Source organism: Dendropsophus ebraccatus, chromosome 8, assembly GCF_027789765.1.
Source record: "Dendropsophus ebraccatus isolate aDenEbr1 chromosome 8, aDenEbr1.pat, whole genome shotgun sequence".
Lineage (NCBI taxonomy): Eukaryota > Metazoa > Chordata > Amphibia > Anura > Hylidae > Dendropsophus > Dendropsophus ebraccatus.
In genome coordinates this window covers 91,387,099-91,399,411 of record NC_091461.1, presented here as the reverse complement: position 1 = coordinate 91,399,411, position 12,313 = coordinate 91,387,099, and positions in this window count along the sequence as shown.

Below are 12,313 nucleotides of genomic sequence, written 5' to 3'. Positions count from 1 at the left end.
CCTGCTGTACAGCCCCAGAGCCTGCAGCAATGCGATCACCTTACCCTGCAGTCCCCGCGGCCTCCAGAGACCGAGGAGCTCCATGTGCGGCCGGGAGGAGGTGTGTCCAGCTACCCCAGTCCCATCTGGCACCCCCAGCCCCTCCCCCAACTGCCCCACTTCACTCTGTTCCCCCCAGATGTCCCCCCCATTCACCCCCAGCCACCCCAGTCCCCCTCTGTCACCCCCAGCTGCCCCAGTCTCCTCTGTTCCCCCCAGCTGCCCCAGTCCCCCACCCTCTGTCTATAAGGGGAACTCATCGTTGCACAGTGAGGTCTGTAAAAGGAACACTGGGGCACCAAATCAGGAGTTCTGGATGCTTTCCTGGTGTGCATCAGGAAAGCATCCAGAGTTCTGGTGCTCCCGTATAGTTCTACGGGGGCATCTGTGCCAGAATTTCGGATGAAATTAGGACAGAATGTGAAAAATCCTGACCTATTTTCCGGAACAGACACCCTTCAGAAAAAATCCTGAAATGTGTCCATGACTAATGTACCCCTATGGGTCTGGAAATCTGGACAGATTTTCCGGATTTGTGACACATGATAGGTGTGTGTGGGGGGGGGGGAGGAGTTGTTTCTTAGCAATTATCACTGCTGGCGAGAATGAGATGGGTGCAAAACATCACTGCTGCGGTCCCGGGGGACTTAGCGATCATCATTGTGCTGAGGTTGGGGGGGGGGGGGGGGGGGGGGGGGGGGGGGTAGCTAGATAGAGGAATGCTGCCAAGAGTGCCTGTGGTCTGCTCCCAGCCTAGTGCTCCCAGTCTAGTGTCCGCTGCACTGGCACTGTGCCTGCCTGGGAGGGGGGGCTGGTGCCTGCAGCTCCATGCAGGCGCCCGCAGCTCCATGCAGGCGCCCACCCCTGCCTGTCACTTGCACCCAGCCTGGCCTGTCACCAGAATTCCGGACACTTTCCTGATGTGCATCAGGAAAGTGTCCAGAATTCCGGCATTTCCATAGACCTCTATGGGCTGTCTCAGACATCTTTGCGACATATCCCTGCATCGGATACAAAAAAAAAACTGTGACTATAACCTTAATTTTCAAAATAAAGGTATAATGTTGATTGCATAAAAAGCCTTGTACACACTATTAGTTTATACAACCAGAACCTGCTGACAGATCACTGTGCAATATTAATCTTTAAATTGTTTGTAATAAAAGTTTATTTAAAAAAAAATGGTTTCATGTTTTTATTGGGGTGGGGGAGAGCTGGGGGTGTTGTTTCATTGTGTTTATTGGGGTGGGGGAGAGGTGATCAGCTGCTGATTGGCTGAGCTGACACTGCACAAGTCTTTGCTCAGCCAGTCATCGCCTGCAGCAATGCCCCGCCTCAGCCGCTGAGTGGCTGATGGTAGATTTGAAGAGACAGAGCACAGCACACTAAAAGCTCAGTGTGCTGGGTACTGGAGAAGGAAGATGTTGAAGGTGAGTATGGAAGCTTTACCCGCACTGCACCCATCCCAGAAAGGAAGGGGGCGTTTAACCCCCCTTCCTTGCGGGGATGGGTAAAGAGTGAGATTGGTCTGGCCACTAGGGAGTTGGTGTGGATACAGTGCATCCTCACAACCCCATCGTGGGCCACATTGTTCAGTATGGCACCAAAAGGGTTAAGTGGAGATGCGATGCATCCTCACTTAACCCCTTGTGTACCGGACTGTAAGCAGCATCTGGCAAGATGCTGTATATTGTAAGGTGCAAAACACCTGTCAAAATGATGGGTGTTCTGCTCCTGCCCTTTTTTGTGTCTCCCCTCTTGTTTTTCAGATATTGGTAAACAGGCTTGTGACTGATTCGGTGGACAATGTCAATGACCAGTGTGGTCAACGAGGAGTGGGGGGGGGGGGGGGGGGGGGGGGGGGGTTATTTTTTGAATAAAACATTATTTTTTTTTCAACTTGTCATCTTGGTATAAAATGGCTAACACTAACCCCACCTTCCCCCCCATTATTACCCCAGTACCCACTGCACCAAGGTTGCTGGGTACCCTATACACACACATACATATATATTCCGAGTGAGTTGGGGGATGCGTCTCCCTGCGTGCTGCTCATTGGCAGGGTTCAGAATGTAAAAGTTACAACATTTCCCCATGTGGGTTAGTTTTTTTTATTTTTTCTACATTTTTAAGCTTTAGGCTATGTTCACACTGCGTATGAATCCGGCTGTAGTTCGTATGCCGCCGTACATGTGCGGCCGAAACTACGGGCGTGGGAAAAATCGACATGCGGCCGGATGATACAAACTGCGAACATACGCCCGTAGTACAGTTATGCTTCCCTAGCTTGTTTCGTAGTGATCTGAAACAGGTCAGTTACTTGGAAATCTTCTCCCGGCCCAATAAAACACACAGAACCTTTTGGATCGAAAAATCAAGTTCAATTTGGCTGAAATAAGTACTCCGTACGGGACCGCTTTGAAATCCACGGCCGTGAGTTACAACATTTCCATTCTCAAACAATGGTCTTGTTCATTTTTCATGGCACCGTATACGATCCGGCCTTAAGCTCATACGTAGTGTGCATTGTGCAGGCGTATATCGTATACTTCCAAGCGAACGCATCAACCTCAAAACTACGTGCGTATATTCGCGGTTTGCACTACGGACAGAAAAATACGCAGTGTGAACATAGCCCCAAAGTGAATCCGTCAGTGACTGGACCCGAGGTGCTAACAGTGTGTATCCCCTTGTGTGCATTGAACCTGTCTACAAAGCCTCTGTGCAGTGGGATTTTTCCACTTTACAAACAGTCTAACCAAGTGTCAAAGAGGAGTGGTGGCTTGGCATTTATGCCGCATCTCGGCCCGCTTCACCACTACTTCTTCCTCCCCTTTTTAATGCATATATACCTATTCGCCTGCCTCCTGCTCCCCGATATCATTATGTTGCTAATCGTGCATGCGTTGTTGGGCAGAAGTGCGGTGCACACATGCTGAGGGCCTGAAGCCAATGCCCTCTGCACCCTCCTCTTCCGCCCTATGGTGCATGCAGGAATGGTGTTATCAGGAGCACGCCCTCAGAGGGAATTGTCTGTGCAGACGTGCAACAACGTGACTACGACGGGGAGCAGGAGGCAGGCTAATGGGTAAAATGCATGAAAATGGGGTGAGGCGGGCCGAGGTGTGGCCCAAATGTCAAGCCAGTACTCTTTGACACTTGGTTAGAGTGCGTTTGTGGGAGTTTAAACAAATTACTGCAGGGAGGCTTTGTAGAAAGTGACCATGCACACCTATACTACACTGTCAGCATCTTGGGTCTGGCCCGGTGCTGACAGATTCCCTTTAAAGCCTGCCTATCAGAAACAACCTCTTTTAGATTATACGGTATGGAGAGAAAGGAGCTGCTGCACCTCACACCTATGGCTGACACTAAGGGTCTGTTCACACAGAGCAAGAATGGCGGAATGCCGCCAGCCTCCGTGTCATAATGACCTTGTATGGGAGGCGCGTGTGGCTCCTCTCCCTGCGCTGAAGAATGAACATGTTCATTCTTCAGCGCCGAGAGATGCAGTGTGCACCTCCCATAGAGTGTCATTAAGACACTAAGGCTGGCGGCATTCCGCCGTTCTTGCTCTGTGTGAATGGGCCCTAATGCTTCTCGGCTACATTTAAAAACCAACGCCAGGATGATGGTATGTAATTTGATTAAACCATATTGCCTCGTGTACCACGTGCAGGTCCCCTGAGTCCCTACACTACACACTGTCGGTCAGTGACCGCAAACCCCGCAAAGCGAGCGCAAGCAGGGAAGGGAGGCCATAGAATGGTCCTGCAACCTCTTTTAGATTACTTTATTATTTCCAGTCTGGAGAGCAGGAGAGGTTTTCTATGTGGATTTTCTACTGCTCTGAACAGTTCCTGACACGTACAGAGGTGGCAGCAAAGAGCACTGTGTCAGACTAAAGAGAATACATCACTTCCTGTAGGACATACAGCAGCTAATATATACTGGAAGGTTGGATGTTTGTTAAGGAAATTACATATCTCTGGCACTAACCCTTACAATACCCATGTGCTGACATCTCTCCTGCCTGTATAATGTGGCAGATGGATCAGTGAGTTCCATCCACCTCCCATTCTCCTTGTAGATGGATCAGTTCCCTCTGTGTGGTGTAAGGACTGTGGCTGTCTCTCTCTGAGCTTGTCAGGCTCAGCTTTTTAGTGAGTGATGAGTTGCCATGTAGGTTACCAAAGCCCCCCACCCCCAATCTCTGACAACCAGGGACTCCAGGGGTAGGACCTACCTCTGGCAACTACATTCTAGCCTGCTCACACTGAATAGGTTAGACTCCGGAGGTAGGAATTACTTTTTAGCCAGGACCTACCTCTGGCAACTACGGGCAACTACAGGCTTCAGGGGTAGGACCTATTTCTGGCAACTACGGGCTTCAGGGGTAGGACCTACCTCTGGCAACTACATTCTAGCCTGCTCATAGTGAATGGGCTAGATTCCGGACTCCAGGGGTAGGACCTACTTCTGGCAACTACAGACTCCAATGGTAGGACCTACCTCTGGCAACTACATTCTAGCCTGCTCATAGTGAATGAGCTAGATTCCGGACTCCAGGGGTAGGACCTACTTCTAGCAACTACATTCTAGCCTGCTCACAGTGAATGGGCTAGATTCCGGACTCCAGAGGTAGGACCTACTTCTAGCAACTACATTCTAGCCTGCTCATAGTGAATGGGCTAGATTCCGGACTCCAGGGGTAGGACCTACTTCTGGCAACTACAGACTCCAATGGTAGGACCTACCTCTGGCAACTACATTCTAGCCCGCTCACAGTGAATGAGCTAGATTCTGGACTCCAGGGGTAGGACCTACTTCTGGCAACTACGGGCTCCAGGGGTAGGACCTACCTCTGGCAACTACATTCTAGCCTGCTCACAGTAAATGAGCTAGATTCCGGACTCCAGGGGTAGGACCTACTTCTGGCAACTACGGGCTCCAGGGGTAGGACCTACCTCTGGCAATTACATTCTAGCCTGCTCACACTGAATAGGTTAGACTCCGGAGGTAAGAATTACTTTTTAGCCAGGACCTACCTCTGGCAACTACGGGCTCCAGGGGTAGGACCTACCTCTGGCAACTACATTCTAGCCTGCTCATAGTGAATGAGATAGATTCTGGACTCCAGGGGTAGGACCTACTTCTGGCAACTACGGGCTCCAGGGGTAGGACCTACCTCTGGCAACTACATTCTAGCCTGCTCATAGTGAATGGGCTATATTCCGGACTCCAGGGGTAGGAGCTACTTCTGGCAACTACAGACTCCAATGGTAGGACCTACCTCTGGCAACTACATTCTAGCCTGCTCACAGTAAATGAGCTAGATTCTGGACTCCAGGGGTAGGACCTACTTCTGGCAACTACAGGCTCCAGGGGTAGGACCTACTTCTGGCAACTACGGGCTCCAGGGGTAGGACCTACCTCTGGCAATTACATTCTAGCCTGCTCAGTAGAAAACAGTCTAAATTCTGTACTTCAGGGGTAAAAATTACTTTTTAGCAACTCCTGGGGTAGGACCTACCTCTGGCAACTACATTCTAGCCTTCTCCTACTGAATGGGCTAGATTCCGGACTCCAGAGGTAGGACCTACTTCTAGCAACTACATTCTAGCCTGCTCATAGTGAATGGGCTAGATTCTGGACTCCAGGGGTAGGACCTACCCCTGGCAACTACATTCTAGCCTTCTCCTACTGAATGGGCTAGATTCCGGACTCCAGAGGTAGGACCTACTTCTAGCAACTACATTCTAGCCTGCTCATAGTGAATGGGCTAGATTCTGGACTCCAGGGGTAGGACCTACCCCTGGCAACTACATTCTAGCCTGCTCACACTGAATGGGCTAGATTCCGGTCTCCAGAGGTAGGACCTACCCCTGGCAACTACATTCTAGTCTCAACCATAGGAGGAGGGTGGAGGCTAGAATGTAGTTACCAGAGGTCTGTCTTGAGGACCTTTGATGACGTCATGCCCATGTGACCAGTCTCCTGTGTGGGAGGAGCTATATTCCTCTGCAAGGCTTTCTATGAGGCAGCAGTATAGTGAGTGCAGTGTATATGATCAGCAGGAGGTAAACCACTCTTTTGTGGGGTGAGGGGTGTGTGGGTGCACTGTTATGCGATGTTTTGCAGGGTCAGGGGTGTGACCCTGGGCTAGGGAGCTGGAGAAGCTAAAGGACCTTTGATGACATCATGATCATGTGATCAGTTACATGGATAGGAGGAGTCAGGCTGGAGGCTGTACTGCTGGAGAAGTTACAAGGACCTTTGATGACATCACGATCATGTGATCGGCTGGGGGCTGTACTGCTGAAGACGTTACAAGGTTGAGAGTGTAGAGCAGGCTAGAATGGAGTGGGTAAAAGGAGTGTCTTCAAAATTTCAGTTTACATAAGTACAACTATTGCCAAGCATCACATTTCTTTTCTGTTGTTATTATAAGTATTAAAATAAACTAGTGGTTTAAGTTGAAATGGGCGCCGTTGACATTTCAAAAGTTTAGATCACTAGCAGTCCGGACGTTCAGACCGCCAGCGAGGATAGAAGTGCGGCTTAGTGCACCTCCAATCCACTCAAGCGACTGACAGCCACTCCCTCACCACTCACATTGATCCACACTTTTGATATGTCGAACTGTTTTGGAACAACAGGTACACCGACACTTGAGGATACAGTGGGGGATCAAAACTGTCTGACACCAGCATTTGGGCATCCATGACTCACGACGTGATTACCCCAATGAAGTATTTGAGTTATGGATATCCCTGCAGCCATTCTCTTTCCATTCTGCACCTCTAAGATTTATTCCTTGGAGCAAAAAGCATTGGCAATGAAATTGAATGGATGGAGGTGTGTGTGTGACTTAGATACTTTAGCATCCCACTTTGACAGGGAAATCGCATATCAAGTGCTGGTGTATAGGAGGCCTTACATGACTTACACCACATTTGCACTTCACTTGAGAAGCATGGCTTACATCTGCTTTAAGATGGGAGTATTAAGGAAACTATTATACTGGGCTCCTGGCTTGCTGAACAGTCTTTGTCCGATCATTGAGAGCCCTGCCGTTCCGGAGATACTGGCATCAGTATCTCACCGGCTATGAGTGCACTTTAGTGCGCCTGCGCGGCCATAAACCATTAAAGAGGAACTCCGGATAAGAAAAACTTGTTTTCTATTAAAAGTACATTAAAAGTTATATAGATGTGTCTATACAATGTATTACCGTATCTGTGCGGTTCTGCCACACTGGTAGCTGATAGAAATCCAGGAACTGAAAAACTTCCTGTTTCAACTTTCGCTGATTGTGCAAAAGTCTACCGAGAAATTAGGGCTGTGTTCACACATGTTGGAGTGTCATTGCAGTACTGCAGTATCTGCACAAAAATGATGCAGTAACACAAATAGAAAATGCTAAACAGCAGAGAGGTTAAGAGCCGGCACTGCCAATCCCACCTGCACAAAAAACAAGGCATAAACATTATATCTCATGTAAGATAGTATCGAATAAAGTCCTTTTTGTGGGAATCAACATCAAAGATAAAAGATGCTTGATCATAATATGTGTGTGGAAAGGGGAAAAAAATTATTTAAAAAGTTCTTTGCTTTATTCCAATATCAGTGTTACAGGCAGAGAATACAGCGTGCTGTGCGGGTGGGACCACAATAAAAATTATAAAGTACTGCAAATAATTCAGTAACACAATGAAACTGCAATGTGTGAACACAGCCTAGATGTTCTGCAACAGCTTTTGGCGGGGAATAGGTAGGGTGGGGGACTGTGATGGAACAGCTGAGGTAAAGCAATGCACTCTGGAACCTGTAGTACTGAGCACATCTGCTCAACCAGGAACTACAGAAGCACAAAACAGAACTCCCCCCCCCCCCCCCCCCAAACAAATGGATTTTTGGTAGTTTCAAAACTGGGATAGACAGGTAAGTAATGCTTTATGCTTCTGCAGAAGTTTCATTTTTTTTTACCTCTACCCGGAGTTCCCCTTTAAGCTCTATGGTGTTTCTGAGCTTGGCGCTTGGCAATTTTCAGAAACGCTATACAGATTAATGCCGATGGCCGCACTAAAGTGCACTCACAGCTGCTTGATACCGAAGCTGGTATCCTGAACGGTGGGGCACCAGCAGTCGGTCAAAGTCTGTTCAGCAAGTTATGCCCTTTCCTTTTGGGAGGGGAGAAGTGGCCTAGATAGAAATACCCCTTTAAGGGCCATTTACAGTAGCCGATTATCAGCCAAATGTTAGTTTATCAGAATGATCTGGACGATAATTGGCCGTGGTAAATGCAGCAGCGATTAGCCCACAAATGGACAAGTGGTCGTTTGTCAGCTGATTCCATCTTTTGCTACAGCCATAAAATCAATGTTTTTAGTCGCGCATCTCCGGGTGTAGATACAGGATGTGCTGCCGACACTAATGATGACAGGCTGCAGGAAGGAAACAGCAAATCGATCATGTTGCCCACCTGCTCAATTAATCAAGCAGTGTGAACCCTCGAGTAAACAAGCACCGGTCTAATAGATTGGCGCTCGTTTACCTGACCGTGGGGTAATGTAAACACAGCCTTACTTTTATATTAAGATTAAGTGGAGCTAAGGCACCTTAAATATAATTTAATTACGTCTCGCAACCAGAGCTCAACTTTCATCTCACAAAAATAAGAGTTCAAGTTTGTATGGGCAAGACAACATATGTTTAGTGTAAACCTAGAATCTAGATTGAGATATAGGGTGTATATCATCTGATTAATATCGTCCATGTGACTTTTTAAGAGACTGTCACTAGGTTTATGCTATTCTATCACATGGGAGCATAACCTAGTGACAGACACTGATCAGAATGATTACTTAGATCGTTCTGAAGCTGTTCCCAATATATTAATGAAAGTGCTGTAAGCTTAGCATTCTTAGAATTCTTCAGCACACATTGACTCTGCCAACCCAAGCACTACTTGTCAGTTCAGCTATATCCTCCAGGATCAGCAGAAGCACTCAGCCAGGAGCACGAAATGCCGTCATCCAGCCACCACTGATGTCTGGCGTCTTCCCTGTACCACCTTTTAGGATTTTTACCTGCACACAATAGAAGTTTTCAGTGTTACTCGGGTGAGTGCCCATCCTTTTTTTTCTCCTTCACATTTGGATTTTCATATGTTTTGCTGGTACACCCCCAAAGCTGTGTGAGCCTAGCCTCTCCTATCATTGCTATTGCCGGGTCTTCATCATTACAGCAGACTGCTGCCAGCCTCCTCTACCCATTGCTTCTGTCAGCACATTATATTGCCATCCATAGGGCAACATAACCTAGTGACAGATTGCCGTTAAAGCAGTTTAGATAAATACAACCTCTGATCTTTGTTATGAGTTGCTGGCCAACTGCAAGTATACTGTATCCTACAGAAATGTTTGTGCAGTAAAAGAGATCAGAGATCTGACAGATCAACCATAAGCAGCAGTTATAAGCTGGCAACATACAGTTGCATCTCCAATCAAGGTTGCATAGAATCAGAGAGATCTTAAAGTGAATGTACCACCAGGCCCAGGCTGAAGCACTGGAGGCGGCCGACCCACCTTTAGTGGGAGGAAACCCCCGCCCCTCTATGATAGGGTTCCATTGATTCTAATGGAGTCACGGCATGGAGGGGCTAGAGTTTCTTCCCACTAAGGGTGGGTCGGCCCGCCTCCAGTGCTTCAGCCTGGGCCTGGTGGTACAGTCACTTTAAGGGCCATTTACACCAGCCAATCAGCAGACACAATAGTTCCAATAATTGGCCAGTTTAAATGCGGCATCAGCCAATAAACAGTTGGCCAGCAGATCACATCTTTTATGGCCGCAATCAGTTATCGTCCTCACATCTCCTTGTGTAATGGGATGTGTGGCCAACACTAATAATGATGGGCTGTACAAACGATACAGAGCTGAATTATACAAGCCACCCACTTCATCGAGCAAAGTGAAGGCTCAAGTAATCAAGCGCTGATCTAGATTGGGGCAAGTTTACTGACATCAGCCAGTGTTTACAGGTATTTAACCACTTTAACTTTTATTCTTCAATTTTCTGTCTGACATAGCAGGTAGGAATATTGGTTATTTTGTGTGCCTCATCTAACCCACTTTATTCTACATATTTTTACAGCAATCGCTCTTCCATGAAAGTTGTTTGAGAAGATGTTGAGCATTTGACTACAGTATACTGTATAACCCAATATAGGTAAAATCAAGTCTTTTTAGTCACATCTCTGTACATTTTGATAATTTTTTTTCCCTTGTCCTGCTAGCTTTAACATGTTACTTTTACTTACTATGGAAATCTTCCTCTTTTCTCATCCTCTGGTCTACTAGCATCAAACATAGCACGCTGATAGTGTCAGTATATATTGAACTTTGCTCCTTAGTGGATTTCTGTCATTCAGTGTCTGATAGAAATACAGCAGTAATACCTGACAGCTGAGCTGTAACTTTGTAGTCAGTGCAGACATTGGATGCCTTAGGACCTAATGAGAGGGGAGGATATATCCTAAGCATTCTCCTAATCCTTGGTAAAGTCTGGTATGACTTCTCCAGGGATTGAGAGCAATTGATTTATCATAGCAGACTTTACCAAGGATTGGAATATTGAAAGCACAAGGTGTTAAGAAGCACCTGTCACCAAATTCATAAGGGCAATTGGTTATGCCAAGTTGCTCCTCACTACTTGTAAGTGTAAACAGAATTAGTCCAGAGACAGTAAAAAATTATACAATTTTTAATATATATATATATTTCTCTACACACATACACACTTTTCAAACATTCTTAACAGTAAACAGACCACGAAGAGTCTACAGATTATAATAAACTTGCATTTCTAAATATACTGTAAAACAAACTTGTCATTCAACTGTGCAACAATATTTGCTTTTCAAAGGGCTTTTTGGACATTTTTATGAACAGGCTATTTAACATAAATTTACAAAATCAACTGCATTACTTAGCGCAGAGATCGCAATAAAAGTTTTTTTTTTGTCTTTACCCTTTTGTCATCCTTATCAGGGCTGACACATGAGAAGTGGTACCAACACTTGCATTTTGAACATTCCACCATGGGCTCTCCGTGTTGGTAAATGTGGCATGTGCACAATGTTGTCAGTTGTATTTTTGGTTGATGTATTTTTCCTTTTCCTCTTGTCACATAAGGGAATATAACAAGTTGCCCCTTCTCTAGACGGGAAACTAAGTGAGAACGCATATCTGACTGTATAAACTATCTTCTTCAAATTGATCCCTTCCAATAAGGCAAGGGCATTTGCTATTGCAAGAAACCACAATCACTGGCATCCTTTTGCTTCTGACAGCAAATGCTCTTCACTTCTAGAACTTCGTTCTCCCCATCAAACAAAGGTTTATACAGTTTGATGATTTGTTTTTTTAAACTGTTAAAAAAATTTGGTTACTGCCATTGAATCATAGATTGTGACGTCTTTTCTGAATCTATGAGAGAGCAGCCAGTGAGCTCCAACATGATGGATCTGTATGATTTCATTACAGTCTAACATTGGTACCTCTGTGTGGGACATTACAATTGTGTCAATGAAACCTGAGACCTCATCTCTCCTTTTGGAGAGCAAAAACTGTCATGCATTTATTAAATTGTCATCTAGCCATTCATTTTGTGTTATTACCTCCCTTTCTTTCATACTCTAACGAAACTTGCTCACAGTCACCCAAATTGATTCTGTTATTTCTGTGCTAAACACCTCTGCCTCATCTGAATCAGCCAGAGTTTCCCACACATCCTCTTTCCTTTTATGAGACTACAAACCAAATTTTCGCAAGTCTGGCTGCTTGGATTTACCATACTTCTTTGTGGTAGATCCTTAATTATCTGAACTACAATTTTTGTGGTAATGTCTTGCAGCATTATCCCATGATCCTTGGGTGCCTTCTCCCATGATTTTGCAGCCAGGTCTTTCAAAGTAACAGATAACTCTGTTAGATATTCCTCATCTGAAACAAAGACCAAATCCTGTAGCTGTTTCAGACACTGACTGCAGACCCTCATTAAAATATTAGATTTTTTCTTCGACAGGGAGGCAAGCTCTTTATTAATGGATAAGAAAGTGCATATAAACTAATGTCCAGCAGCTCAAAGTCTGTTCCAATATCTTTCAAATTAGTTTGTGAAGAAGTTTCACCGGCACTACTCCTAGCACTTGGCTAGATAATATAGCTGGACGTAAAAATGGACTGATGTGGCACAGTGACGGGGGTGCTC